Source organism: Thalassophryne amazonica, chromosome 6, assembly GCF_902500255.1.
Source record: "Thalassophryne amazonica chromosome 6, fThaAma1.1, whole genome shotgun sequence".
In the NCBI taxonomy this organism is placed as follows: Eukaryota; Metazoa; Chordata; class Actinopteri; order Batrachoidiformes; family Batrachoididae; genus Thalassophryne; species Thalassophryne amazonica.
Genome location: NC_047108.1, coordinates 63,584,758 through 63,601,578, shown reverse-complemented (window position 1 = coordinate 63,601,578; position 16,821 = coordinate 63,584,758). Strand labels below are relative to the sequence as shown.

The window sequence follows — 16,821 nt, the reverse complement described above, 5'->3', positions numbered from 1 at the left end:
CAATTATAAAACAATTAGCAATGCAGCTTTTTTATATACAGAATTTCTTTCTTTTTTTTTGTTTTAAATCATTGTGACTACTTGGCACTTTTCAAAAAGTATTTGTAAGATCCACAATGAATTTACACTCATGTATCATTGTGACTACTTGGCACTTTTCAAAACAAAGTATTTGTAAGATCCACAATGAATTTACACTCATGTAGCTTTCATTCACCAATTTGTAGGTGTGGGTTCATGTATGTGACAGACATTTATGTGACAGACATTTATGTGCACCTCATTGCGATACACTGGAACACTGGCCATAATACACTCATGCAGGAATGCAAAATATGATAATGGCAAAACTTTGTTGTAATGCTGATAGTCTTAAAACTATAGAAAAAATGGCATGTGGCATCATTCTCTTAATTGGACTAGTTTGTGACAAACTGCGTAGACAGTGCACTCCAACACGATGCGCTCTACAACGAATATTAAAATAAAAACTAGCATGTTACCCGTGAGGATCCACAGGCTCTAGATTGGGCAGTGTTAATAAAATAGGTAGCTGACATTTTTCAAGGGTGGTAATAAATTATGCAAAGTTTCTATAATGAGTTGGAATGGCATGTCAGTCCATTCCTAAATGTTTTAGAACCTTAAACCTCAACAGGTGTTTTTAGAAGAAGAAGTCAACCCTTTTATTTCCTGTTAATTACATAATTTGGTTCTAAGGTTGTCATAGCCGAGGGGTGGCAATGGGGACAAGCTCCCATTACCTATAATATGCTCCGCACTGCGTGCGTCTCCTACAGCCTCTGACAACTAAGTCCAGCTCCTAGCCTGCTCGTGTAGCTTAGATATAAGCCCGGCGGAACTGCTAATACTGACAGGAGAAGGAGTGAAGGTGAGCAAGCTGGCACCTTAAAACCAGTGCTTTGGGCAAATGGGGCTCACTGTCTGGGAAGACAGCTCATCTAAGAGAAGGAAACCTCTGATTTCAAACCTCCGCTGCCTTGCGGCTATACCCACTCATGGGAAAGGCTTTGGGAGTAAACCCTGAGGAAACGTCCGGAGTTGGAGCTCCGAAGGCAGTCCAAGGCTGTATACAGCAATGCTCTGGCAGCTCCTGCGACGTCACTGGAACCACGTGTATCGGCACTGCCTCTCCAATGGACTACTCCAGTAGTCCATTGGAGAGGGACGTGGGGGGCGGGTCTGCTGCATGGGTAACAGCGTGCCTTCCATATTCACTTAGTGACTTACCCAGGCTTTGACTGGGTACATTACCCAGGCTTTGATTGGGTAAGTCAGGGAACATTCTCGGGACACAGACCTTGGACAAGTTCAAAGATGGCTAACCTTGACATATTTTAAGAGGTATTTTAAAAGGTTAAAAAGTCACATTCTGTTTCAACCTGTTCTGTTTTCTTTTTGAGTGGGGAGTGACAGCCAATCACAATCACAGTAGAGCTGCGCCATGACATCAGTGGCAGGCCTCTCCAAAACCACTTTGTTCTGTGCGTTTATATACATCTCTCATATATTATGTAAAAGCTAGCAAGAAAGAAATACTTCTAAAATTGAAAACACCATTACATTTTTTTAAATTAGCAGTTATACAGCTTCATGATGAAGTGGTATAGAGGAGGATTTTCAAAACACAAGACCTGAAAGTTTAGCTACAAATTGCCCGAAGGTACATCTGAGATGCAAGCCTAGATTTGATCTATTTTGCTTGAAAGAATATCCTTCTCTGCTCTACTCCACTATGAAGCTAAGAGTGGTGACGCAAAATGCAAAATTTGCACTGTGCACAATTTCTCCAATCACAGCCACATAACCCTATAACTTATGGGTTGTCTGAGTGTCTTGTTGGCTTTCCTCACTCGTCTTCTCCATGCAGATTTACCATAGAGTGCCTTTACCATCAGAGAGCCTTGTCTACAATGACCACAAAAGACTCCAAGCTGTCACTGATGTTAAAGGGGGCAACACACGGTATTAAGAACATGGGTATGTAAACTTTTGATCAGGGTCATTTAGGTAGTTTGTTGTCATTATGATTTAAAAAGAATAAACACAGTTGTCTGACAATAAATGGCTTGACCAAACCATGAGAGAAAAAGTTTTTGTGTTCTCATTCATATTATCTGAAAAATTGCCAAAAAAAAAAAACAAAAAAAAACCTAAAATTCTGCCAGGGTATGTAAACTTTTGAGCACAACTGTATGTGTGTGTGTGTGTGTATATATATATATATATATATATATAAAAACACACACACACCATACTTTTGCACCGAATGCAATTGTGTTAGTTCCACAAATATAGCTCAGGGGACAGCCACTCGAAGATAAGGCACGAATCCACATGACCTCGGGAGTAGAAGTCTGCCCTTGTACACTCACTGCTGAGTCTGACTGGATAAAAGCCAAAACATTACAGGTTTGTAAGATGTCTGTGCCCTTGCTAACAAAGGAGGTAGTGTTCTTCAGCTTTATAGCAACATTGCCATCTAAGTACAGAGTACAGCTTGACATCAAAAATTTTTACCCGAATATGGCCATCAGGTATTGCGAAGGCTTTGTGTCTGTCCGTCCGTCTGTCTGTGCTCAGCATAAGTCCAGTCCTATTACTGCCAGAGTCTTCAAATTCATAGGGAACTAGGGCTGGGCAATATGACTTAAAATTCACATCACAATATAAATTGAATCCCTTCACGGTAACGGTATATATCACGATATAAATTTAAGTGTAAAGGTTATAATGGAAGTGTTTCTGAATGGGTCATATAGTCCCTTTGCAAAGCTAAATTGATTAAAATAAACAAATAAATAAAACAACAACAAAAAACAGATATAATTCATTTTGAGCGCCTGATTTTCTGACTTGTTAGATGTATTTTTGTGCATTGGAATAATCTCATTTCGCCATTCCTGCTTCTGTCCAGCAGGAGGCAGTGTTAGTTTGTCTGCCTTTGGTGGCATTTTGTCCAAAAAGACCTCAAAGACTCGAAAGACCACCACGTGGGTTGATGATCCTGATTGGCTCATGTCGTGGGGTTCCACCAGTGACAGAGTGGAAGGTGTGGTTTTTTTTCTCATTATTCCATTTGATCACTTTGGGTGTAGAGAGTCAAACAGAGAGTCTCTCAGACATGCTGCTGTCACGCTGTGATCGCTCTCCTGTCCTTTATGTGGAAATGATTGTTGTACAAAAGCTTCAGATATCTGTCGCTGAGATACATTTGAGCTCAAAGGTTTACATACCCTGGCAGAATTTTTTTTTTTTTTTTTGACCATTTTTCAGAGAATATGAATGATAACACAAACTTTTTTTTCCACTCACGGTTAGTGGTTGAGTGAAACAACCAGGTTTACTCTTTTTAAATCATAATGACAACACAAACTACGCAAATGACCCTGATCAAAATTTTACATACCTCTGTTCTTAATAACATGTGTTGCCCCCTTTAACATCAAAGAAAGCTTGGAGTCTTTTGTGGTAGTTGTGGACGAGGCTTGCTGATGGTAAAGCTGCCACTGAATATGTTTCCGACTTTATTTACATTAATTACAAAGAAATACAAACAATACTGCACTCTATGGTAAATCTGCATGGAGTAGACAGTTCTCAAAAACTGAGTGACTGTGAAAGAACTAGAAGAGTGAGGAAAGCCACCAAGACACCCAGACAACCCAGAAGAAGTTATAGGCTTACGTGGCTGTGATTGGAGAAATTATGCACAGTGCAAGCTTTGCATTTTGTATCACCAGTTATCCATCTTCATGATGAAGTGGTATAGAGGAGGATTTTCTTAAAAAGAAGACCTGGGGGGGGCTCAAGATGGCGGCATAGGATGTGGTCGACTTCACAGAGCTGCACACCACATTACTCACGTTTGAGCAGAATATTATCCTTCTACTGGCTCCTTCTGGATACGGGAGGTACTATCAGTATTTTCTGACTCACTCCAGCACAATGCCGCCTAAAGCTGCAAAGAAACTCAAGATTTCCGGACCAGGCACTCAACCTGCTAACATGACTAGCATGGAGCTAGCTGCCAAGCTACCCTCAGCTAACACGTCTGCTACATTGGAGCCGGCCCTCCGCCAGGTTATTGAAGAGATTACTGGGAATATTACATCCGTAATTACCCACAAGGTGGATTCTCTGACAGAAATGCTTAAGACTCAGACGGTTGAAATACAAGAGCTGGCTCGACAAACTACTGATGCGGAGGACAGGATCTCAACGCAAGAGGATGGTCTGAATCAAGCTTCAGTCCGCATAGAGACCCTGGAAAAAGAGGTTTGCACAATGGCTCAACAACTCGAGAATTTCGAGAATAGAGACAGGAGAGGGAATATTCGAGTACTTGGACTGGGAGAAGGCACAGAAAATGCTACTGGAGCCTTAAAGTTCTTTGAAAAGTGAATACAGAAATTTCTGCACATTGAGATCAAATGTGGCCGTATCAAGCTCGAGAGGGCGCATCACACTCGGGCTCCCAAACCTGGATCTACTCAGCGACCAAGGCCAGTGCTGGTCAGATTTCATAACTGCGGGCACCAGCAGCGAGTACTTGAAGCGGCACGGCGGATGGGCAGTGGAGACCAGCCCTTGACGTATCAGGGCTCCAAGATCATGTTTTTTCAAGATTTCTCAGCAGACACTTCATGCAAACGTAAAGCATTCGATGCGGTAAATCGCGGCAGCGGGAAATGGGAATCCAATATTCTCTCTTGTATCCAGCTAAATTGAGGATTACGCACGACGGAAAAATCACTGTGTTTGACTCACCAGACAAAGCAATGGAGTTCGCTGACAACACAGCGTGAGTCAGTCTCAGCTGGAGCGGTATCTGAGTTACTGTTCTGGGCCAGACACAATATTGAGAACCATATTTGCTTGTTTGAGTTTTACGCACAAGGACAACATTGTGAGTAATTATGGTCCTTCTGAATCGACATATGCTCAAATTATTATTATTTGTCTATTTTGTAGTGGTGTGCAGTAGCAATGGAGGCAAGATGGTCCTTACATCTTGGGTTTTACTGTTTTGCATTTACACCAAGAAGGGAACTGATATCGAATGGCCCCCTGATGGATTTGGGGGGAGGTTCACCTGAGGAGCCTTTTTTCTTTTCTCTGTTTTGTTTTTTGTTGTTTATGTTGTTGTTACAAGTGTGTTCTGATTAGTTCTTGTTCAGCTTGGCAAAATCTTCCTATTACTGGCATTGGGGTGGCTAATTATTGTGTTTTTGATTTCTAAATGGTAAGAGTATGTACATAGAACATTAAGGGTAGTCATTCTCCAATTAAAAGAAAAAAGTTTATTTCAGCCTTAAAGAAGGAAGAGGTAGATATATAGGGTTAATACAAGAAACGCACTTAAATGATGCTAAACATTTAAAGCTTCTACAAGCTGGTTTTGAACAGGTTTTTTATTCCTCTTTTACAAGTAAAAGCTGTGGAGTTGCAATTCTTATCACTGTAACCCTGAATCTTTGATGTTGGTTCAGACCTAGGGAAGAGAATTGGATTTTGATATTACAGAAGAAATGTGGAGCAGTATTTGGAATGCTGCCAAAAAAATTTCAATCTGTTATCGCTCGTGGTCCTTGCAACTTAAATTACTGTATAGAGCTCATTTGGCCCCAAATTGAATGTCTAAATTTAAACCAGGGTCTTCTTCACAGTGTCCAAAATGCAAAATACATGAAGGCAGCCTTACTCACTGTCTCTGGTCATGCCCCAACATCCAGAGATACTGGGAATCCATCTTAATTGAAATCAAAAAAATTATCAAGATTAACATAAATCTCAATCCTATGTCTCTTCTTCTTGGTCTCCCATGTTAGCAGATTAACAACAAATACAATAGCAAATTGTTTGTGTTAACCTTTTGTGCCAAGAAGAACATTCTGTTACAATGGATTTCCAATTAAGTCCCCTACTGTCACCGGATGGAGAAAGCTTTTATTGGAGTATATCCCACTTGATTTTTTGACTTGCCTGGTCCATTCTAAGATTGATACTTTTTACAATACATGGAAACCCTTTTTGGACTATAATGAAGGACACATATCCACCATTTTGTCCCGTGCTTTTCTAGTATAAAGATGTAAGCCCCCCTCAAGTCAAATTACTGTAGTTATTTTTATATTTTTCAAGGACTGTTTTGCTGAGCATGTTGTGTTTATGTTGTTCTGTATGAAAAATGCAAAGTAATAAATATATTTACAAAAAAAAAGACCTGAAAGTTTTGCTACAAATTGTCAGAAGGTACATCTGAGATGCAAGCCTGGATTTGATCTGTTTTGGTGAAAGAAAATCCTTCTCTATTCTACTCCACTATGAAGCTAAGAGTAGTGATGCAGTAGTGATGTATAGTCGTCGTAAAAGAATCAAATGTATTAAAAATTGTAATATTTTTTTATTTATTTGTATTTATATATTAATAATAATAACAACAGCAATAATAGTAATAATAACTCTTCAGAAGCGGCAAGTCCGCTTCTTAACTCCTCTCAAAGCCATTAAAATATGTCACTCGTGACTGTGAGTAACTTTTGTGCAGATTTAAGTCGCTAAGCAGGATCTTGTCTTGTTGAAGTCAAGAAACGAGAATTGTCCTCCGTTCCGTTGGCACAGCTTCAAACACTGCGCGGCTCTCTGTCAAGACAGAGTCTGGTCAGAATGAATAACTTCAAAACAAATTGCCGCTTTAAATAAAATGACACCTCTTTCCAAACGCTGTAATATAGACAATAAACTACAATCGACTAAAACTTTTTTCTTCCCAAAATGAGACGTCCTGCATTCTTTATGAATTAAACTGATGCTGACGTGCATCACAGCTGCAAGAGCTCAGCTCAGGTTTGGAAAGACATTCATGCCAATAATGTCTGAAAGGAAATGCTTTTGACAAAAACTACAGATTTTGTTTATTTGTATTTATATTCAGAGATCAAGGATCCACCATGTAGAGTTTATTTAGGTCCAGAGTTTAAGGATCCAGTGACCAATTTCATATTTATTTACTTTAAGACTCAATAAAATGTTGTTGACATAGAAAACCTTTAAAGCCTACTTTTAGTACACAGAAAATTCACAAGCGCAATCAATAAGGAATTGGATCGATAATATCTTATCAATACCCATCCCTAACCACGTTCCATGCTCCTGCAGAATCTCGCACATATTGAAATGTATGTTGTCAATGGATGGAGCGTGCGTTTGGCCATTTCTGTCACCGATTTTCGGCAGTGTTCGTTAGCATCTTTAAATGCACAGGAAGCTGCAGGAAACAAAGACGAATAAGACGCAAATCTAACAGAACGCTTTGAAATTTGAATTGAAATATGTTTGAACTACATCCACCCAAACCTGGAAAACAACCAGGAAAGAGTTTTGCTAAAGGAACTGGCCAGAAGAGGAAGCTTAGTGATGATGAGTTAAGGGAGAGAGACAGGCTATATGAAAGAAACAAGAGGAAGAGAGGTTTTGTCCTGACCTGGCCACAGAAATGGCCGTAGCTTGGTCATGACCAAGAGAAGAATGAGGCTTTCTGCCAAATCTGCAGGGCCTATCTGTCGTATGCTGACAAGTAAGTAAAGTATATGCTTGGTCCTGGTAGACCCTGGCTGTTTTGAAGCTAGTTTAAACAGTGACGACATTAGCAAAGGAGCCAAGCATATTTTTTTTTCAATTTTTAGATCTATAACTCCAATCCAAAAAAGGCATACTTTTTAGTTTTGATATGGCTCTACATTTGTATTTTACATTTCTGACTGTGAGTTAGCCAATTCTGGGGGTTGCTTAAAAAATGGCCTCTAAATTTTATGGGAGTCACTTTATTTTTTTACACTTGAGAATGCCCTCTGATAAATTCTATATATATTTTTTTTAACTTCATGGTCCATAGACTATTTTATGTTTTTTCTGGATTGGTTTATATTACATAGGTAGTTTTATTTGCAGGATTTCAAGGTGGAATATCATGAACTCTCGTGGCAAAACCATGAGCCAGTGCTCCTACACTGTGGGCCACTAACTTATAAATTCTATTGGCCCTGTGGGCCAGTGGGGAAAATTGGTTTATGTCAAGCCCTGATAGAGGGGCTTTACTAAACACGTACAAACTGTACATAAGACAATGGGACCTTAATAATTAATTAAACAGGGTGAATAAAAAGTCTGTGGGTCACAGAGCTTTCTCTTATCGTGTACCTGCTTTGTGGAATGATCTCCCTCCATCAATAAAACAGTCAGATTCTGTATAGACTTTCAAGTCCAGACTTAAGACGCACTTATTTTCCCTTTCGTATGGGTAGCATACTGGTATAGTATGGTACTATTCTTCCTACCCTTTTAAATTAATTTTATTAATAAACAGAGCGGGTTGTGGCCTCAACTTTATCTAAAGTCTGGGTCTTTTAGTGAAGTTTAGGGCTAGTGGCCGGCGATCACCTTAGTATTTCTTCTGTTTTTCTTGTTGCTTAATGCTGACAAATTATACCTTAGTTGTAGTCCTTCTGCTGCCTGATTCTGTTGTTTTGAGTTGCGGCTCGATCAAAAAGTGGAAGTGGATGTCTTCTTCTGTAATGGTCATGAAATAGACGGGATCTGTGGAGCCAACTCCCCCCCCCCAATCCTTCTCCTCCCCTCCCTTGCCAGCCTCCTGTCCTAGACACCAGCATGGACTCCCAAAATTTCCTGTATATTTATATTGTCAACTGTGTCGGGATCATGGTCCAAGCAGAGGGTCACCTCTTTGAGTGTGATCTGCTTGAGGTTTCTTCCTCAAATCATCAGAGAGAGTTTTTCCATACCACTGTCGCCTGTGTGCTTGCTCTAGGGGTTGGTAAGGTTAGACCTTACTTGTGTGAGGTGCCTTGAGGTAGCTTTGTTGTGATTCGGCACTATATAGTCAGCTTGAGATTCCGACGAGGGCGGTCACATCTCCTCCACTCTCCCTTATCTCTGTTTTCTGCTTTTAACCTTCAAGTTCCTACTTCACCAGACTGTGAATTCCTCAAATTATATTGGATTCTGGATCTATTGTACTACTATTGGATTAACCATGGAATTGATCAGCTGGTCTCTGAATGCTATTGACAGCATTTTTTCTACAACAAGGTCAGGACCGGGGGATCCTATCTGCCCAGTTGGAACATATCCTGCGGGCTATGTTCTCGACTCCTGGAGTTCCTGGCGTGTGGCATGCTTGGCGCCTTTCTCCGTTGAGGACGTTGAGGATTTATTCATTTTTGGTCTTATGGTACCAGGGCTGGTACTTTTGGGCTTATGTGCTGCCCTGATCTACCGGAAAATTAGTAAGACGGCGGCATCAAGAACCATGGCCCCTCGCTTGTCTGTCATGATTAAAGTTGGCAAGGCAGTGCATTCTCAGACAGCAATGACTCTTGAACTCAGACGCAAATTGGATGACATCTTGGAGCAGATGCGTGCCTTGCAGTTGATGTTGAAGATTTCAGAGGTCGGTGAATATTCTTAATTCATAATTGGGAATATTCTTAATTCATAATTGGGATTTGGTTGTGCAAGTGGAACTGTTAAAAAGTGTTTTTCAGTGCTCAAACCATAACATTACAGGCTTATCAAGCCTGAAGGTCAAACTGCCGGCTGTTTTCCTCCAGAGGAATTTTTTTCCACCTGGGGAACATTGGCTGTTTCTTATCTCAACTCACAAAGCCAATAAAGTGCTTTTCACAGGACTGAAGCATGTTCCATTCCCTCCCCCCACCCGCCTCCTACCCCCCAGCAACACTCCCTACTGGCCTACTGGAGATTATCAATATCCATTTGGAGGTAAGGGGGCCAGGCTTGCACACAACATTCAAGATGAGGTCAGATCAACAACTTACACAGCTGTATTGTGTTCACGGTCATCACTATAATGGCACCGTGTAAACTGGGGCTCAGAGACTCTCGAATGTTAAACCCAAGGAATTTATCCTGTGCCATGAGCTTGATCAGCTCATCCAGAAGAAAATAGCCATATTAAGGGTAGGGTATCAAGAACCGACTCTTTTTGAGAATCGTTAAGAAATTATGTGATCCACCAACATCGATAGTCTTTTTGCTTAACGATTCCCTTATCGGTCCTTCAGAACAGCCATTGTTTTTAAGGGTGTTTATAGGGAAAACTATCATTTCTCTACGTTGATTGCAGACCCTGCAGCGGTTCTGTAATCAACCGCTTCTGCAGTGGCTATGTTTGAAGCAACGAAGCAGTGCTCCAACCCACTGCTACATTGGTTCTCTGCTTTTCAGAAGCGGTAAGTCTGCTTCTTAAGCCCTTTCAAAGCCATTAAATTATATCAATTGTGAGTCACTTTTGTGTGGATTAAAGTCACTAACTGGGACTCATGACTTACTGCGGGCAAGAAATGAGAATCGTCCTCTGTTCCGTTTGTACCGCTCCAAACACTGCGCTGCTCTTTGTCGAGTCAAGTTAGAAATATAGAGTCTGGTCAGAATTAATAACTTCAAAGTGAATTGCCGTTTTAAATCAAATGGCACCTCTTTCCAAACGTTGTAATACAGACAACAAACCAAAACAGTTTTTTTTCTCCCAAAATGAGACGTCATCCATGTTTTATGAATTACATCCTGACGTGCAGCGCAGCCAGCTGAGCTCAGCTCAGAGACTATGGAGTTAAATTTGTGCCATTAACATCTGGAAATAAACGCTTTTGACAAAAACTACAGATTTAGTTTATTTCTATTTATGTCCAGAGATCAAGGATCCAGTGACCAATTTCATATTTATTTACTTTAAGACTGAATAAAATGTTGTTGACATAGATAACCTGTAAAGACTACTTTTAGTACACAGAAAATTCACAGGAGGTATTGATAAAGGAATCATCAATCATCATCATCATCAATTTTATTTATATAGCGCCAAATCACAACAAACAGTTGCCCCAAGGCGCTTTATATTGTAAGGCAAGGCCATACAATAATTACGTAAAAACCCCAACGGTCAAAATGACCCCTGTGAGCAAGCACTTGGCGACAGTGGGAAGGAAAAACTCCCTGTTAACAGGAAGAAACCTCCAGCAGAACCAGGCTCAGGGAGGGGCAGTCTTCTGCTGGAACTGGTTGGGGCTGAGGGAGAGAACCAAGAAAAAGACATGCTGTGGAGGGGAGCAGAGATCAATCACTAATGATTAAATGCAGAGTGGTGCATACAGAGCAAAAAGAGAAAGAAACACTCAGTGCATCATGGGAACCCCCCAGCAGTCTAAGTCTATAGCAGCATAACTAAGGGATGGTTCAGGGTCACCTGATCCAGCCCTAACTATAAGCTTTAGCAAAAAGTAAAGTTTTAAGCCTAATCTTAAAAGTAGAGAGGGTGTCTGTCTCCCTGATTCGAATTGGGAGCTGGTTCCACAGGAGAGGAGCCTGAAAGCTGAAGGCTCTGCCTCCCATTCTACTCTTACAAACCCTAGGAACTACAAGTAAGCCTGCAGTCAAAGAGCGAAGCACTCTATTGGGGTGATATGGTACTATGAGGTCCCTAAGAGAAGATGGGACCTGATTATTCAAAACCTTATAAGTAAGAAGAATAATTTTAAATTCTATTCTAGCCAAGGAAGAGAGGCCAATATGGGTGAGATATGCTCTCTCCTTCTAGTCCCCGTTAGTACTCTAGCTGCAGCATTTTGAATTAACTGAAGGCTTTTCAGGGACCTTTTAGGACAACCTGATAATAATGAATTACAATAGTCCAGCCTAGAGGAAATAAATGATGAATTAGTTTTTCAGCATCACTCTGAGACAAGACCTTTCTAATTTTAGAGATATTGCGTAAATGCAAAAAAGCAGTCCTACATATTTGTTTAATATGCGCTTTGAATGACATATCCTGATCAAAAATGACTCCAAGATTTCTCACAGTATTACTAGAGGTCAGGGTAATGCCATCCAGAGTAAGGATCTGGTTAGACACCATGTTTCTACGATTTGTGGGGCCAAGTACAATAACTTCAGTTTTATCTGAGTTTAAAAGCAGGAAATTAGAGGTCATCCATGTCTTTATGTCTGTAAGACAATCCTGCAGTTTAGCTAATTGGTGTGTGTCCTCTGGCTTCATGGATAGATAAAGCTGGGTATCATCTGCGTAACAATGAAAATTTAAGCAATGCCGTCTAATAATACTGCCTAAGGGAAGCATGTATAAAGTGAATAAAATTGGTCCTAGCACAGAACCTTGTGGAACTCCATAATTAACCTTAGTCTGTGAAGAAGATTCCCCATTTACATGAACAAATTGTAATCTATTAGATAAATATGATTCAAACCACCGCAGCGCAGTGCCTTTAATACCTATGGCATGCTCTAATCTCTGTAATAAAATTTTATGGTCAACAGTATTAAAAGCAGCACTGAGGTCTAACAGAACAAGCACAGAGATGAGTCCACTGTCTGAGGCCATAAGAAGATCATTTGTAACCTTCACTAATGCTGTTTCTGTACTATGATGAATTCTAAACCCTGACTGAAACTCTTCAAATAGACCATTCCTCTGCAGATGATCAGTTAGCTGTTTTACAACTACCCTTTCAAGAATTTTTGAGAGAAAAGGAAGGTTGGAGATTGGCCTATAATTAGCTAAGATAGCTGGGTCAAGTGATGGCTTTTTAAGTAATGGTTTAATTACTGCCACCTTAAAAGCCTGTGGTACATAGCCAACTAATAAAGACAGATTGATCATATTTAAGATCGAAGCATTAAATAATGGTAGGGCTTCCTTGAGCAGCCTGGTAGGAATGGGGTCTAATAGACATGTTGATGGTTTGGATGAAGTAACTAATGAAAATAACAGAAAGAACAATCGGAGAGAAAGAGTCTAACCAAATACCGGCATCACTGAAAGCAGCCAAAGATAACGATACGTCTTTGGGATGGTTATGAGTAATTTTTTCTCTAATAGTTAAAATTTTTATTAGCAAAGAAAGTCATGAAGTCATTACTAGTTAAAGTTAAAGGAATACTCGGCTCAATAGAGCTCTGACTCTTTGTCAGCCTGGCTACAGTGCTGAAAAGAAACCTGGGGTTGTTCTTATTTTCTTCAATTAGTGATGAGTAGGAAGATGTCCTAGCTTTACGGAGGGCTTTTTTGTAGAGCAACAGACTCTTTTTCCAGGCTAAGTGAAGATCTTCTAAATTAGTGAGACGCCATTTCCTCTCCAACTTACGGGTTATCTGCTTTAAGCTGCGAGTTTGTGAGTTATACCACTGAGTCAGGCACTTCTGATTTAAAGCTCTCTTTTTCAGAGGAGCTACAGCATCCAAAGTTGTCTTCAATGAGGATGTAAAATTATTGACGAGATACTCTATCTCACTTACAGAGTTTAGGTAGCTACTCTGCACTGTGTTGGTATATGGCATTAGAGAACATAAAGAAGGAATCATATCCTTAAACCTAGTTACAGCGCTTTCTGAAAGACTTCTAGTGTAATGAAACTTATTCCCCACTGCTGGGTAGTCCATCAGAGTAAATGTAAATGTTATTAACAAATGATCAGACAGAAGGGAGTTTTCAGGGAATACTGTTAAGTCTTCAATTTCCATACCATAAGTCAGAACAAGATCTAAGATATGATTAAAGTGGTGGGTGGACTCATTTACATTTTGAGCAAAGCCAATTGAGTCTAATAATAGATTAAATGCAGTGTTGAGGCTGTCATTCTCAGCATCTGTGTGGATGTTAAAATCGCCCACTATAATTATCTTATCTGAGCTAAGCACTAAGTCAGACAAAAGGTCTGAAAATTCACAGAGAAATTCACAGTAACGACCAGGTGGACGATAGATAACAACAAATAAAACTGGTTTTTGGGACTTCCAATTTGGATGGACAAGACTAAGAGTCAAGCTTTCAAATGAATTAAAGCTCTGTCTGGGTTTTTGATTAATTAATAAGCTGGAATGGAAGATTGCTGCTAATCCTCCGCCTCAGCCCGTGCTACGAGCATTCTGGCAGTTAGTGTGACTCGGGGGTGTTGACTCATTTAAACTAACATATTCATCCTGCTGTAACCAGGTTTCTGTAAGGCAGAATAAATCAATATGTTGATCAATTATTATATCATTTACTAACAGGGACTTAGAAGAGAGAGACCTAATGTTTAATAGACCACATTTAACTGTTTTAGTCTGTGGTGCAGTTGAAGGTGCTATATTATTTTTTTCTTTTTGAATTTTTATGCTTAAATAGATTTTTGCTGGTTATTGGTGGTCTGGGAGCAGGCACCGTCTCTACGGGGATGGGGTAATGAGGGGATGGCAGGGGGAGAGAAGCTGCAGAGAGGTGTGTAAGACTACAACTCTGCTTCCTGGTCCCAACCCTAGATAGTCACGGTTTGGAGGATTTAAGAAAATTGGCCAGATTTCTAGAAATGAGAGCTGCTCCATCCAAAGTGGGATGGATGCCGTCTCTCCTAACAAGACCAGGTTTTCCCCAGAAGCTTTGCCAATTATCTATGAAGCCCACCTCATTTTTTGGACACCACTCAGACAGCCAGCAATTCAAGGAGAACATGCGGCTAAACATGACACTCCCGGTCCGAGTGGGGAGGGGCCCAGAGAAAACTACAGAGTCCGACATTGTTTTTGCAAAGTTACACACCGATTCAATGTTAATTTTAGTGACCTCGATTGGCGTAACCGGGTGTCATTACTGCCGACGTGAATTACAATCTTACCAAATTTACGCTTAGCCTTAGCCAGCAGTTTCAAATTTCCTTCAATGTCGCCTGCTCTGGCCCCCGGAAGACAATTGACTATGGTTGCTGGTGTCGCTAACTTCACATTTCTCAAAACAGAGTCGCCAATAACCAGAGTTTGATCCTCGGCGGGTGTGTCGCCGAGTGGGGAAAAACGGTTAGAAATGTGAACAGGTTGGCGGTGTACACGGGGCTTCTGTTTAGGACTACGCTTCCTCCTCACAGTCACCCAGTCGGCCTGCTTTCCCGGCTGCTCGGGATCTGCCAGAGGGAAACTAACGGCGGCTAAGCTACCTTGGTCCGCACCGACTACAGGGGCCTGGCTAGCTGTAGAATTTTCCGCGGTGCGGAGCCGAGTCTCCAATTCGCCCAGCCTGGCCTCCAAAGCTACGAATAAGCTACACTTATTACAAGTACCATTACTGCTAAAGGAGGCCGAGGAATAACTAAACATTTCACACCCAGAGCAGAAAAGTGCGGGAGAGACAGGAGAAGCCGCCATGCTAAACCGGCTAAGAGCTAGTAGCTGCGCTAAGCTAGCGGATTCCTAAAAACACACAAAGTGAATAATGTGTAAATAATTTAGAGGTGATTCAGCAGAGGGAGTGCTTTAGTTAAGGCACGTGAAGATTACACTGTGAAGCAAATCGTTATCTAGGTAACTAGAGCAATCTAACTGCGCAGATTAAACAGCTAACAGATGCAGCAAAACACCGCTGTGCTCCGGAACAGGAAGTGATACAATACCGCAGTGAGAGCCAACCACCAGTAGAGCTGGAATAAGAATCGATAAGAAATCAGATTGATAAGCGGAATTGATAATGACATCAATATCGATAAAATCTGGGAGTCACATGATGAGGTACCAGGGAATGGCTGCACCGTAGTTGAGCTCCGAACTCCATCTAACTAATATTATCTTTAAAATGCTTACTCTCTCCCAAAACAACCCTCGACTAGATGGTAATATTTCCTTGAGCTATTTTGCGTGACATTGACTGAAAAATGACCACAGCAACCAAGAAAAGACTGTTTAAAGTCACTTGCACACAGTTACGGTGGGGGATGCTAACGTTAGCTCAAATGATAGCAGTACCAATGCTAACTCTACTAGCCATGAAGGCGAACCAAAGATGGATATAAGTGCCTTGTCCACAGAAATGAGTAAGGTGGGGGCAGTTCTGAATGGGGCTGCAGCCCATGTATCACTCATTAAGTCAGACATGGTTGAGATGAAGAGTGCTATAAACGCGACCCAAATCTGGATAACTGAAGCTGAGGACCGCATCTCAGACGTGGAAGATAAGTTGAAGAGTATAATTGATGACAACGGTAAATACTTCAGAGAACTCAAACAACATCGGGCCAGTGTCGACGACCAGGAGAATAGAAGCCGCAGGAATAATATCCAGCTTATTGGGCTGAAAGAAGGTTTGGAGAAATGCGGTACTATGACTGACTGTGTGAGGAAAATACTGGTTGAGGGCTTGGAAATACACGGAGATGAATTTGAAATTGAAAGAAGCCACAGAAGTCTGAGATCGCGCCCTGGTCCTGGCCAGCTCCCTCGAATCGTTCTTGTGAGATTTCATCGCTTCACTGCACGACAGAAAGTCACTGCAGCCACCAAACAGAAGAAAGGAGTGCACTGGCAGAATTGTCATCTGTCTGTCTACGAAGACATGACTGCAGAGCGCGCTGCACAAAGAAAACTCTTCCACCCAGTGATGAAAATGCTGTGGCAAAACCAGGTGAAACACACCCTTGCCCACCCAGCTACACTCAGATTCACATGGAGAGATCAGCAGAAGAGCTTTGATGACACAGAGGAAGCAGAGAAGTTCATACTGGAGAACATCTTGGGTGAAAATGCCTGAGGAGCCAATGGATAACGCAGATGGGAGAGAGTCGATAAATACATTTACAAGACGGGACGGGATCACTGAGGTGTCGCCTGGACAGCAGAAGAGATCGCTATCTGCGGGAACCACATGGACCAGAGACAACATTACTGTGCCGAGAGGGCGTTTGCGCAGTCATGTTCTTTTTTTAGTACGGCGCTATATTT

At 41.2% G+C, this 16,821-nt stretch overlaps 1 protein-coding gene across 2 annotated transcripts in view; it reads right to left on the bottom strand.

The window, feature by feature from the left end:
• The window catches only part of asb8 (ankyrin repeat and SOCS box containing 8), a 34,392-nt gene that overhangs the window by 5,905 nt on the left and 11,666 nt on the right, over positions 1-16,821 (bottom strand). The gene's annotated exons all lie outside the window — the stretch shown is intronic.